We start from the raw sequence: 15693 nt of genomic DNA on the forward strand, positions 1-15693 counted from the left end.
TAACGGTCATATTTTTCATTTAAATAGTCAGATCACTGATGTATTGGTGGACAAATTATGGGGGAGATTTTAACAGCATGCAATCAAATACTCCACGGCCACAAACTGCAGTGCAACCTACAAATTGACCACAGACACATTGTTTCAAAGGGCAAATGTCAGTTACAATAAATGTACCTTTCCATTGTCAGTACTGCAAAGCTACTCTATAGGATTGTATTAAGCATCTGTTTAGGATCGTATTAAGTGTCATCTTTATTAATGGCACATATTCGCCCATACTTCTAAATGATAGAATTGTATTCAAATATTATTTTCAAATGTTGTATAAAAACATGCAAAACAACTAAATTGCACAGCTGGTTGTTTTGATGTCCAGTCATGTATAGTTTAACCCTGTATGTCTTCACAAATTTGTACCTAAATTCCTCATTCATTCACAGTCACAGTGTGAAGCATCGTTACTCCAGACACTGGAATTCACACAAAAGACATTCATTGTGAGGATTATAGTAAGGGAGGATGACAGAGTGGCAGTGGCAGTGTGTGTGTGTGTGTGTGTGTGTGTGTGTGTGTGTGTGTGTGTGTCTGTGTGTGTGTGTGTGTGTGTGTTAGAGAGAGAGAGAGAGAGAGAGAGAGAGCAGATACTGGGTGATGGGAAAAGCCGATCTGTACTTACAGAGGAACCATTGCCATTAAGCAGCTTGGTGTGAGCTCAACATCTAGGTTATACTCCAGATATAAAGTACCACGGATGCACTTGGCCATTAATCCACATAACATGAAATAAGAAACTGGCTGATATTCTGTGTGTAGCAGATCCAAATGTAAAATATTAGAATCATTGGCATATTTTGCCTTTATTTATTTTTACATTGGCACAAGAACATTAACAAGCACGACATAGAAAAGGAAAAATATGTTGACGGGCGCACATCTCGTAACCTGGCCAGCACGTACAGTATATAAACATTTATATGAGCAATTTATAGAATCCAATAGTACATTAGGAAATATGATTTTTGCATTAAAGCAGCTCTATGCATCAAATGGGATTCCTGGCTTCAAAAATATTTTACTGGCAGGGAAACCTGCCTTATTAGCAGTTATGACTCCTCGGTGAAATCAATGCATTTAGTATTTAATATTTTTGGCATTTTAGCAGAAGCCATAAAGAAGGCAGGTTGAATCTAGGAGGAGCAAAGACCAGACTGATGAGAGTGTTCAGTAGCCAGGGAGTAGCTTGAACTTCAAGTGGCTGAAGGTTCATGGTACAACAACAGTAACATTAGTACAAGGTGTGTAAATATATTCACTTTATCAACTTAAATCACAAGCTGTGGGAGAGATTTTTTTATGTGTGTAAGTATTTAATGGGCCCTTTATGACTTTATGAAGCATTAACATCCGTTGTGGCCATAAATACTGTAGCAATTTTTCATTACAAGCAGCTCCTCTCTTTTCTTTTTTCCTTTTTTTACACGTAGCCTCAAAATCAAGTGAACTATAAAAAACACAAAGTAGACATTAAAAATAAAAGGTGTACACACTGTAAAACAATTGTAAATCTGACCTACACTCCCATGATTTCCATTTTTCTTACTCCAGGTTTACATATTTTAAGTGGAAGATTGATGACAGGCTGCGTTCTGTGGACAGAACCTATGCTAATGAGGAACACAGGAGACCTCCCCTGGGTTCAGACAGCAAGTTGAATGAGAGGAGGCAAGAGTGACTCCAAGCACAGCGGGTGCTGCCTGATTCTGCTGGAGATAGGCGTGTACATATGCGTGTGAGGACTGACGGGTATAAACGTGCCTGTCTTTTGTCGATGGCTAAGCCACTGATGCATGTTTAAGTGGATATCCATTTTAGTACGTGTGTATAAACGCAGACATATCTTCCCATCTTATTAAAGTAAGGATTTGGTGTGGTGTGGTGGTGATGGGGGCAGTAGAAATATTAGACACAAATAAGGTCAAATCCACATTACCATGGTAACCCACCAGAAGAGACCAGCTGGTCCATCTGTTCCTCAGCTAACTTTGAGTCGGTTTCTCCCACACCTCATAGCAGCTGCTGTTGTTATACTCATACAAGATCTGCGTGTTCACTCAAGCAGCAACATCCTGCGCTATGCAGTTTCACTGGGGTATAATTCCGAGGAATGTATTCATAAAATACAAAAAGAGCAAAAGAAAATATTCCTTGCCTGCATGTTTTCATGGTGAAACAAAAGGTCAGACAAAATAAGGGTATCGTATTTTTCATTTTTGCGGAGAGGAGGAGAGTATGACTTTTTAGGAGAGCAGGGAAGGTGTTTTGATACAGCGGGTCACAAAGGTCAACAATCCTGTATATCAAGAATTCATTTTTCTCAGTTGCAACGACTGATATGTTCATTTTAAGAAACATACAGGGTTCTAATTAGTGACTAAATATTGTCCAATCACCCATTTTTCTGTTGTTTTTACTAATCTACTCGGCCAGAAAGTGCATTTTATCGCAGAATTTTTCACAATTAGTCAAAATCATAAAGACTAACTATTTTTCATGTGACAAGTTCTCCAAGATGTTAAGAGTAACATACCTTTCAAGCACTGCACTGGAAAATCTATTGTGATAGTACTCGTGATATAGACAGGAAAATATCAATAATCTAGAATAATATATCAGAATTTATAAATTTATACAGAGAGTTCAAAATGTCAGAGACAACAGGTGAATATTTTTGCAGCTGTTTCAAATTTATTACAAAATGTTTCATTCCAAGTGGTAATATCAGCTTAATATCAGCTTTGTGTGTGTATGTGAACGTCTTTAGTGTTAGCGTGTTGTGTGCCTAGCATTACCATTAGTTTGGATTGTATGACCACTGGATTGTACAAAAACTAGTAAAGCTAAACGACACTAAGATATGGTGGAAATTTTAAGAAAGTTTTGAAACCAATAAACAAGTACAGTGCTGATCTGTTTGCTTCTCTCCTGCCCTCTGTGCTCACACAAATAGCATTTTAAAGCCTTATTTGTATGTTTTTTTTCAGTTTTTTTCTGTTAGAAGGAGCTTGAAATAGCGATAGAAAGGCAGTCATTGAGACTACATGTTAACCAGCATTAACCTCATAGCTTTTTCCCAAACAAAGTGCAACTTTGACTGACAAACTCATCATACACATGAGGTAAATACAAAGGCTGTGCTGTGATTTCAGCAATATTCCATGTCAAATGATGGCTCAGAGAAAAAGTTAGAGGTGACAGAAAGTCCCAGCATCAGCCGCTGTGCAGTCAGCTGTTTTTCTCCATAATGTCAATCACAGATGCAGAGATAGCTTTCTTCCTGAAGGGGGCAGGGACAGCAGCAGCTCACTGTTTTTCTATTTAGAAAAGCCCTTAAACCAGGTGTTATACACTCCTGCTAAATTATTTGATATATTTCGAGTTGAAAATTTGAAAGACACACTGCAGGGGCATGGGAGACTTGCATTAACTTGCTTAAAAGAGGCACAATATGAGACCTTTAATAACCAATGTTATCCCAGCATGAACCAACAGTGTTCCAAAGAGCTTCTTGTGATGTCAGGAATGGTTGCCTTTTTTCAGTCTTCAAATGCCCCAATAAATGTTCAACTGGGCTGAGGTCTGGTGACTGTGGAGTAAAGTGCATGTCAGTCAGCACTCCTTGGTCTGCTTTAGTTTTCAAGTACTTCTCACAAAGGAAAAGTATAAACTCTACTCAACCACAACTGCTCAATTTCATATCATTACAAGTGCCGGATGAGGTACAGGAACAAGCTCCTGTTGTGGAATTAAATAATATCATAACATAACTCTGGTTTGAGTTGAGGAGGTCTCTCTTGTGCAAAAAGTGACCCTGAAATGAAGTCCTTTTAAGATGTCCTTTTAATCCATGCGCTGACCTTTTGTACCCCAAAATTCTTCCACTCCTGCAGCGCAAAGAGATCAGGGTCACAGTTGCATAACATGTCCGGCTGGAGTGTTTGCAGTCTTTATGTCAAATGGATATTTTTCTGGGTAATTTCTCACCGCGGCAGCCACTCTGATTATCATGGGAGTGCGGGGGGTCCAGAAGTGAGAAGCTAATGAATAGCTTACATAAAGTCTTCTGCCAAGGTTGGCTTTCTCTGTCAGGATGTCTGGGGAAAAAAAAACAAAAACTCACTGTTCACTGGAGTGGGGCGTTCATAACATGGATGGGGTTTTGGAAGGGAGAGAAAGCAAACAAGAGAGGAGGACAGAGTGAGAAAGGGAGAACAGATAAGAGAAGGTAGAAACAGCAAGGGAAAAAGTTGAGAAAATAACAGATGGCAAGCTATACTGTCGCTGACTGGCTGGGTGGGTGGATGGATGGATGAGAGGATGAGCGGGGGAGAGATGAGTGGATGGCTGGTTGGATTTAAACATTCTTAGATGTATGGTTGGATGGTTTTAGCTCAGAGATCTCTGAAATGTGAGAACTAAAACTTTCTTGTCGCCACAATCGTTTCAGTGTCTCAAAATAACGACAGAATGAGACTAAGACGGCAACCAGCCGGAAAATTATACAGCAAATCTTGAAGTGAACGATGATCAATAACCAGACAGCTTTTCTTTGCGCGTCTAATTATGGTTGTCTCACTCACACTATTTATTATGGCTCTTAAAGGAGCAGTGTGGTGATCCAGTGAGCACATAATAATCAGAAGATGAAAATATTCCTCCACAATGGGCACGATTTACTCCTTTTGAAACATTTGCCAAAATCGGCAAGTGTTTCAAAGTTTCTCTGTCTTTTTTTGTGAAACTATATACTAATTTGTGAACTGTAAACCAACGCCAAGAGATTTACATCATGCAGAGGTAAAGATAATGTACAACACTATGGAAAAAGACTGAATCTGCTGACAGTATATGTTAATGTAAATAAATTGCCCTAAGCCGCAATAGCTATGGCTAATTATATACATAGACTTTCATGGACGCTGCCATCTGTCTAAGCAGATGAATATGCAGGAAATGGCCCAAATAAACATTTCTTAAACCATCAGCTGCTTGAACAGTTTCTTTTTAAGCACATCTACATAGTAATAATAACAAATCTGGTTTTACAATTTAAATTATTCCCTCGACTTTTCAAAGTGTAGAAAAACTGCATGCTGTTACCCTCTTGGGCATTCTGAGAAAAAGAACTTTAAGTGCAATCGATGGCACACTTCAACACGTTTATGAAATATGCAAAACTGTCACATTCGTCTCTTTGAGAAATGGGAAGTCACAACATATTGTCGAATCTCATATAGGAGGGCTATGAGATTCACATGGTGCTGTGCTGGCTATTCTGCCACCTGCAATTGGCTTGAGTTGGGTTTTCTGTTGCTGGTGACACAGTCCCACGCATTCTTGGAAGCATCGTCGTTCCCAACCAGGCAAATACTGACAGTCATTATTTGCTTTACTCCCCAAATGCTGCTGTTAGAGCTTTATATGTGGGCAGGCTTTCATAACACGGCTTTGTTATTGTTGATGTGTGATTTAAGAGAATTTATTTTTTCTATTGTCATGTTCCTGCTAACAAAGCTAGCTGCTAAACTGAAGCTAGTGAGCCGCTGCTATTCAAAGTAACTGATGAATTGACTGTTGTGTGTTTTTCCTTTTGTCTATGTAAATTTATCAAATTAAAAACTGTGTTGCACTTTCTATACATAAAAAAAGAGTTACCACATGATTTTTTTTCCTGCTGGGTGAGGATGTAACAAAATATAAGCAAAATTTTTACAGTTTTCACTGAAAACAAACAAAAGAGGACAATTTGAAACACAGGCTCTCTTACACGTCATGACTCTCAAAGAAGGAGCAACAAGAAAATATTCTGGTTCCACCCACTACAACCTTTTTTCCCCAATTTTCCCAAATGCTATTCAAAGTAAGTGATGAACTGACTGTTGTGTATTTTTCCTTTTGATTTGACTGTGTTGCAGTTTGTATTAAAAAAATTATGCTAATCTTTTATTTTGTGATACTTTGTTTCTTCTTGACATGTGGCCCATTGTAACTAATTGAACAGCTGATCTTTATGATAAAGAATAAAATTTCACTGTTACTGTCCCAATTTTTACAATTCTGTTGGTCAAATTCCCCACATTTTCTGTTTTGTAATTCTTCTTATTGAATATGCTGTCAAAGCCTTCATAGTTTCACAGTTGCTTCCATTAAAACCCCAAAAACCATCCTGTCTTCAACCTTTATTAAGCTGCACACCTGTAAACACAGCTTTAAAAAAGCTACACCTCAGTGGTGTTATGGAACAAGCTAATTATATGTTTCCTGTCTAGATACAAGTAATTAAACAGTATCGCTTAAGTTTGTTTGTTTTCAGCTTTTACTTCATTTACTCTATATTTGGAATGTCTGTTTCTTAGTGATCTTGCAAATCTGATACTGGCCCGTTCCCTGATTTTCCACCCACAGATACTGGCATTTGTGCTGACACTTGTAAACAAGTTTTGGGCACCAGAGCATTGAAGTAGGGGGGGCACTGCTCTCAGTTACAGCAAGTATTCTGTTTATGCAAAAATAAATAGCACTTTCTCTGACTTCCTTTATAAAGCTTACATTTTACAGAAGCTCTGAAGATCACAGGTATTTAATAAATGATTTTTAAAGTTCTGTTCTTCGTAACTAGTCATAAAGACTTTGTAGACTTCTTATGATTAATTGAAATTTTAATAAAAATATCTGGTCATTTACTGGAGGATCTCAGGATATACTTAGGTTTATATGGAATTAAACATGCATTGATTTTCTTAGGATTTAGTCCCATCTGGGCCTTAAAAAGTGACAATTAAAATCTTAAAATTGGTTCTGAAATGCACAGGTAGCCAAGCTAATAACACTATAGTTGAAGTAGTATGTACTCTTTTGTTGAAATTAGTGAGAAGTCTGTGATATTTTGAATTAAGTGAAGTTGGGAGAGTCTGGAATGAAAGTTTATGCACAAAGAATGTTATTAGAGGTTATTCCAGTGAGCTAAACTCGATCAATAACATCAGTGATTCCTGATTATTTGTTGCAGGCATCGCAATCTTATGTAAAAGCTGTGTGTTTCCCACTGGTGGGTGGTTTTCCATGACCAAGCTGAGAGCAAAAACTAAATAATCCCTGTTGAGCTTACTGTATGAGTAAGATTGATTTTTTTTTTCACATTAATTAAACTGCTTTTTCCTGGTAAAACGTTGCCTGTGTCATAATCTTTTCTGACTGTGTAACAGGCTACAATACAAATTCATATGCAGGTAATAAAAAGAAAAAAGAACACCTTTAGACAGAGTTTTTGCAAAAATCAACAGCAGTTTCATAACAGGCCGTTTCATGTGTTGATTTCTGAATCATTCTCCAACTGGGTTACTGAAAAGGATTGCTTAAGGTCATTTGATAATGGTGAGCATGCAAAGCAGAACCTCGCTAAATACATTTAGCTGTAGTCTTAATTTACTTGTAGCTGTTATTTGTAGACCTACTAATATTGCAGGGTTATGAAATCTGTAAATAATCTAAATTTGAATAGGCTATAGAATGCACACTAGGGGGCATGTTGGATTAAAGAAAAATAAAAACAAAGAGGAGAGGGGAAATGAAGGAGAGGTACAGGTCCATTAAAAAAAATTAAGAGAGAGGCTGGCAGTGTCATGGAAAAGACTAGAGAGAGGGGCAATAAGGGGGTGATACAGGAGCATCAGAATATTCTTTGGGCAAATGTTAATGGCGAAATTATTAAAAGAAGAAAAAGAACGAGGACAAAGGAGGACGTGAAAGTAAATAAAAATCAAGCAGATAGATGCCGGTAACAGATGTGGGGGAGAGGCTAAATCAAGCCTGCAACAAGGCAAGGGAATGTGGGGACAAAAAGGTATCCAGGCAGGCACAGAGGTTAGCGGGGTTAAGGAGGAATTGACGAGGAGGAAGAGCAGAGGAGACGTCATTGGAAAGTGTGTGAAAGAGTGGCAAGAGACCAAAACCAAGAGGGAGAAAGGAAACTGGAACATCTGTCTTTTTGTAGGGGGGTAAGAAATGGAACGGGGGAAAAAAATCATGTTCTGTGAAATGAAAAGAAAGAAAGAAAGCAGGAAGAGACTGAAAAATTGGGCAAAGAGGACACAAAGGGGGTGAAGGATAGGATACAAATAATGGACCCAGAGTAATTTTGTAAGGCAGAGAAGTGAGCAAAGAGTGAACTGGAGGAAGATAAATTAGCACAGGGGTTGAAGGAGGAAGCAGAAGGATGAGAGACTTACCAGAGGACAGGTGAACTCAGGATAAGGGATGAGCATAATGGACACTGTAGTGGGAAGATAAGGCACTGGGTGGATGTACAGATGACTGTCATGGGGCGAATAAATGGATGGATGGATGATGTATGAATGGATAAACAGATGAATGAAGCTTGTAAATGAGAATAGAGAGTCACTAGAGAAAGGCTATGAGAAGGCAGGCATCTGAACATGGTGAGCTGCTGAACAGATACGCGAGAATGCAAAAGCATTAAACGACTGATTAGGGCAGAGACGCGTGATGGAACTGACTATAAAGATGTAGTGCACTTATTGATAAACAACAATAATGATGAGGATGATGAAGACAGCATGCCTCATAAAGTCCAGCCCTCTCTATCCTATGCCTGCTTGTCAGAGATTGCTTCCCTGCAGAAATACACATCAGGACTTGCGCAGCCGTATTCTACATCAACCAATTTACAGGTCGGTCCAATATGCTGACGGTGCTCAAGTAAATACCTGCTCCAAGGAGAACCTTCAGGCCAGCGTTGAGTTGACATATTTCACATCAGCATATATCATTTTAGGCCTGACATTCAGCCCAAACAAAAGAAAGCATTCCCCCTTCCCTTTGAAGCATGATTGTCATCCCACAAAACAATGATAGAATCTAACTAACTTCTAGGCAATTTAACACAGGCCTGGGAACACAAAAGGTCAGAGGTTGGATATATTCAGTATTAAGTGGAATTCCAGTTAAGTTTATAGACATTAAGCAGAGAAAAACATGACAAGATAATTTGACTAAAAAAAAAGTTTCATCAGGGATTTGTCAGTCAGTTGTAGATTTTTTGGTGCCACTTTTAACAGGAACAGGTCAAAAACAGCCTTTTCCTGTTCACAATCATTACAAACAAGACAGCTGTAACAAGATGATTACATTTTTCTGCTGGGTACCATTCCATGTTGCTTTATTATTATTATTTTTTATTATTAGAGTGACTTTTTATATTACAAAATGCATCCATGGCTGCTAAGGTCCCTGTGTTCATGCCATTTTGTTTCACTATCACCATGGTAACACTGCAGCAACCCTGATCAGACTCTCTCTTGAGCCACAAATCTCTCCTCTTCACTTAAATCGGTGTTTTCCATGTCAGTAAATGTAGCTGTGTCATAATGCATCACTCTAAGTTGTTCGCTCAGTTGCACTGTGACTGAGAAAGACACTGAAGCCATTGTAAAGCCCTCCAGGTGGGAGCATCAGCTGCACACCAATATGTAAATAAATATGGGTGACACAACCTCTCCAGCAATGTCCTTTCAGTAATAGATCAATCCCACCTTGTTGCAGCAATGTCAAAGGTGTGGAATGCAGAAAAAAATATCTGATCTGATTCTAGTCAGTGGCCTATTCTCCGCCTTAAAATCCACTTTCGCTTGCAAAAAAGTCAGACACCAAATAATCCAAAGCACATCACGTTGCAATAAATAACTGTATTCATCCAGGCGCAATGAGAAATTCCAACACGACCGCCTCAAGAGAAGCATTAACCATCAAGTGGTAAGCTAAGCTAGACCCCATGTCCTAGATATTTACCACCCACTTTGACACAAGTGCCATGATCATAAAGTGGACAGGTCATCTTAGCCAAGTGAATGGCTGCAGGCGTCCAGCACAAATCTATTCCCTGTTCAGAGATTGATGTCTCAGCCCTGGGGGTCACAAAAAGCATTATTATGACAATTCCACATCATAGTTTGAGAAATGCCTCAGGTGCAGGAGCACACATGACACACGGGATACAACTGAGGAGGATTACAGCGTTAGCTTCAGGGCCTATACGATATATGGCAAGACAATCACCATCTGAAAAGGAAGTTTGTTTTTATATTTCTTATTACAGGTCCATATTTTCCTCAAGTGGAACTGACAAAAGCAGCAATAGTTTTAACTTCACACACCAGCAGGCATTCAGTGACTGCTTTTGATTAAAAACAAACAAAAAAACCAATGAGATTACTTGTTTTCAGGAAAAAAAGAGCAAAAAGAACAATAAGGTTCAAATATATCATTATTATGTGAATAATAAAAATTAAAATTAAAAAACGTCCACTTTATTGGTTATTTAGTTATAGAAAACCCCACATTTTCCATGTTGCTGCCCCCCAAAATGCCAATAAAATAAAAGTTATACCAGGTCAAGTGTTTTTAAAGTCCATTTGAATAACATGAAAGAAGAGATGATACAACATGAGTGTGATCTGTTCACTAAAACACACACTGAACTTAATGCCATATCATCATACCGAAGCTCAATTAACAAACCAGAACAGAACATGAAGGAAGTTTCGTTCTCTTTCATTCTTCATTCCTCGGCCCTTTATTCTTCATTTTCAAACAAGCAACCGGATACCAGGTATTTCGCTTCCAATATAACCAATTTAATGTCCTGATGAGCCCTGTATTAATTTTTATAAAGTATGAGAAAGGAAAAGAAGTGCGCCGGGTATTTATCTCCTGCTCTGGCTGTTAGCATGTTATCGTTTTCAATTCATAGTATTTGCACACTTCAAAGACGGGCGATGTTTGGTTAAGTACATGTAGCAACATACAAAAAGCAATGAAAAACAAGGAGCAAAGCAGTTTAATTGTTATATCCTATAGCAAAATAACTACACACATGCACACACGCTTCATGTTCTTCTTTCAATGTGAACCATGTGACGCTGCTGTAAACCTGAACCCCTGATTTTACCTGACTTCATACATACATTACAACACACATACAAAAACACAGACTTAATTGGAGCTCATTTCCTAACCCTAACCTTGAGGCTAATCCTTGTGCTTCCCGGTGCTCAACCTAATCTTGAACGATGTCCTCACTTACACCTCATTTGATGTGCAAAAAGATAAAAAAAAAAAAACAACTAATAATTGACAGATGCCCATGCACTACACACCTCGCTACACAACTCCTCCATTAAATATGAGTGTATCTTCATGCAACAGTTTGATCAATTTCCATGGTCTGCCTTTGTTCCAGTACTCAAGCAACCTCATTTTCCTTAATGAGTCAGACTGTAAGAGCTGATGCTTAAAAAATTGCTTGGGCCATGTCTTTAACTCCTCCTCCTCCTAAGTCAATCCTTTGTCACTGATTAAACCTCTTAAACCTCATCTCTGTGATATCAGAGTTACATATTTGAATTATTCCACCAAAAATGCACCACAGAGCATCATGGGAAATCATTCCTGCCTGTTGCCATCAGTGTCACCGAGTCAATAGTCTGACTAGCAGATAAGTAATTTCCACTTCACTTTTTTGGTTAACACTTGATATTGTGCAATACCTACAATAACTACTTCCCTGAGCAAAAGTACAAATATTTCTCCTTTAGTATTTATTACACTGTACACTTACATTTTTTTCTTAGAACAATGCACATTTTATGCTTATATTTTTTCTACTTATGTTTGTATTTTTAGGACATATTTTTATTACTGTTTACATTTCTAAGACTTTGAATGGGAGCAGCTCTATCATAAGCACTTCCTCCTCTGGGATCAATAATGTATTTCTGATATTTAGATTTCTTTCCCATGACAATAATCGCTTCAAGTCTTAAAATGTTCCCACTTTTGCCTATTCTAGAAAATGCAGACCTATAGCCTCTGCTCAGACGCTGTAAAACTACACTAAACGATGGCAAGTTGTAATATTGGAGTAATTCAGCCATGCATATTAAAACTGGAAATTGAATGTGAAAAAAAAAAATTGGAAAGTGACATGCACTTGTTCTTACAGTTATTGTTTTGACCATTTGTTTCACTCGTGATTTCTCTTCTAGCATATCAACAAATACATGGGCATGTTAAAAATGCAAAGAAGTTGATTTCCACCAGAGGGGGTCTTTAAGACCTGTCTGTTTTGGTTTGACAGCATGTTACAAATGCAGCTCACATGGAACCTTGAAGTAACAGTCTAAGTAAGAGAACCTCGTTGTATATTTTATACACCTCTCCTTATTTTGAAGAGCTAGGATTTCTATGCATTGAGAGCCTGCAGAGCAACTCCTTCTCATTCATATCTTCAAACAGTGGCGAGCTCTCTGAATGCATACAAACAAAAGCCCGCTTTTAAAAAATATTATCATCTGTGCGGCATTTCAGCTGGAGAGCTTTATCTAAAATGGGATTGATGCTTAAGAGAATGTGAACCTACGTTCTACTGTATGTGGCACTAATACATCCACTGCAGCCACCTCAACCACCATCACACCTTATTACCTCGGCAAGCTCCAGTGGTCACCTCTCCCTCACCATTGTGGTCTAGCAGCTTCCATCAATCATGGTCAACTAGCTATGGAGGCTGAATGGAGGCTTGGTGGGGGTTGAAAAGCATTTGGGACGAGCTAATGTAGCCTAAACACATGGGGTATGGCCACTATTTACAAAAATCTGACAGCTGACCTGAATTTAATTTTCCTACACTTTTTGTATAATCTAAACACTTGTAAGGCCTGTTTTAGTGACAAGTCTTTCCATTTTACTTTCCTCATCATGCATGAGTACACAAAAACAACATATATACTCACAAGATTACACAACTGTCAATGCTGTTCATTCAAGTCCAAATCACATCCAACATCAATCTTTTTTAAGCGCTTGACCTTGGATGCTACCACCGAACCATGGAAGATATCACCGAGCAGCATTGTGTGCTTCGTTGTGGTTGTGTGTGTTGCTAAGCGTCTCTAAAGGCTGCATTGTGTGCCTACGATCAAAAAAATATTTATAGCTGATAGCTCAATTTTGATTCCTCTATATAAATGCCATAAGGGGACGCACATGTGAGGATGTTTTAATATTATGATTCAGACGAGCAGCCACCAGGTCAGGAGCAGGCTGGCCATGTCTTTCTCATAAATTCAAATTAGAGAGTCAGAGGTGTTCTTCATATGAGCACAAAGGGGGGAATGTTCATCTTAAAAATCCATAAGAATTCTCACTATATGCAACACATCTCTCTTGTTATTGATCTCTCCACATCTAGAGATACTGTAGTGCACCTCCTCAGTACAGAGCGGATCCCTCAAGCTGCTTTTACGAAACGCTACATCACTCCCTCTTCCTCCTGCTCTTCAAAACAGTTGCATGGCTGAAGGTCATGGATGAAGGCAGCGTTTTCTGACAGGAAGCAGCGATGCTCATGCCAACTGCTGAGGTTTTTGTCCAGTGGGGTTTAGAGAGGCAGCCTGAAGCCAAAAAAAAAGTCTGAGTTTGCTTCTCATTTCCCCTCGAATCACAGGCTGCCCTCTTTGCTATCGATTCATGGGAGGGCTGGAAGAGCTCTGAGACCTCTTAAATGGAAACCTTTGCTTTTAGTTATTCGCTGACTGGAAATGACAACACTTCACCATTTTATTGACGCTGTAATTGGAGTTAGTTGAAAACCATCCAGTCACACGTCAGTTTTATGAATTGGTTCTTAATTCCAATTGTTGCTATGCTTTAGTTCAGCGAGGAAATTCCTGTAGGTTGGATGATTATGCGACTGTGGAGTATGCACAGCACTCTGACCTCATCATTCCCCTGAAGGAAATGTCACACCAAGGAGTGGGGAGCAACAATAATAACTTTTACCTTAGGGGAATGCCGACTCAGAGACTACAGGTGGATGCTGGGGATGCTTTTGAAATGTTATTGGAACAACAGCAACACGGATGATTGCAGTATCGCTGCCAGTGTCAGTTCTGGAGAGCAGCGCTGCTTAATTTTATACATTTGTGAGTCTGAAACAAACTAAAAAGAAAGTGACAATTGTGCACAGCAATCTGTCAGTCCTGTTTTTTGTGGTGTACTATGAATGAAACAAAACTGTTTTATATTCTATGTGTTCATTTTTCCCTCTACTTAGCACAGTGTAGTTAACAAGATGTAAACAGGACTACTAAGGGCCAGCAGCTGTATTTGACAGTGACGAGCTTAAAGGCTGCTTTGCCGTTATTCCAAATATGACTCCTTCTCCCCCTCTGTCTATCTTGTTTCTCTCACTTTACTGTTCATGTATTTTGAGTGGCAGCAGCTTATGCTGAATGAGAAGTAAAAAAAGCAAAAAACAAAAGTAAGCCTCATGTTTTTTCCACTTACACTGCTGTTCTACTGATCGAGGGGGGTTAAACGTAGGTCTGTGTCTGCTGGATTTACCCATGCCAGCAGCGCAAGGATGAAAGCCACAATTCCTGACACATTTCAAAACAGAATCCAATTAATCAGATATCTGGATTTTTATCTTGTGATTATGACGTCAACATCATTTAACTCCTTCTGTCTCTGTGTCCTGCTTTTGTTTCTGCCTTCTTCAGCAGCTTTACCTTTAATGCCCCGGAGCTAATTTGCCCATAACAACTAAACAAACAACTAAGGCACATGCTCATGCACAGTGTTTATGTTCTCACCCATATCTGCACACATACAGATACGGTTGGCATGCCCCCTCCTTTGCTAGCAGTTAGGTGTTTTAATTGGTGTAACTGACGAGGACAGTGGAAACCAGCTCAGTGTTGGAGGAAACAGAAGCAGAAGAGGAAGAGATGGTGCAGGTAAAAAGAAGCTGTGTCGGTCGTGTGGGCCCACTTTGGCTTGAGCAAACACAATACGGAACAAAACAAAGCTATTTACAGTCCTGCCACTCTGAAGAGAAACAAAGCCAGTGTGTTTCAACTTGTCACAGAAAATGCCACGTGCATGTCTTAGGAAAGGTAACAGCAAAAAAAAAAAAAAAACACATATCTTACCTGGGAGCTCTACTCTTTGCAGATGCTGCTACTGAATCTGAAACTATTTATTCTGTTGAGCACCAAATCCATATTTTTTGTGTTTGTTTGTTTACGGCACAGCACAAATAAGCAGACACAGCAGGTCGACTTTGTGGGTATAATTTGTGCACAAGTCATAAAATACTGTTAATGAGGTAAATGTGACAATAAACCATGATATTGATTTTAAGGGGTTTCGCCAAGCTCTATTTTCCAGTTATATGTGTAAGTCCGAGTCAATTTCAGATGCCTCAGGCCCTATTTTGTAACCATTGCATTAAATACTGTAACTTTTAGCACAGTTGTTCTGTTAGCAGATTTTAAAACTGTTTTGAGACATATATTTTGGAATATGCAATATCCAACTGATTGTGCAAAGAGTCAAAATGTAAAAAAGTCTGTCTCATGAGTTAACAGACATAAGCAGGGTTTTTTTTTCCGTTTTCTGCACAGACCTAATGGCAAGGGTAGCTTCAAAACATACTACAGCAGCAAAAGCACAATCACGGCTTCCACACGTTTTAACAATAGCAGAAGAAATCTGAGCTTGTTTCAAAGCATTTTCACAGTACAGTGATCTTCAGACACAAGCATGTACATT

Source organism: Amphiprion ocellaris, chromosome 14, assembly GCF_022539595.1.
Source record: "Amphiprion ocellaris isolate individual 3 ecotype Okinawa chromosome 14, ASM2253959v1, whole genome shotgun sequence".
Taxonomy (NCBI): domain Eukaryota; kingdom Metazoa; phylum Chordata; class Actinopteri; family Pomacentridae; genus Amphiprion; species Amphiprion ocellaris.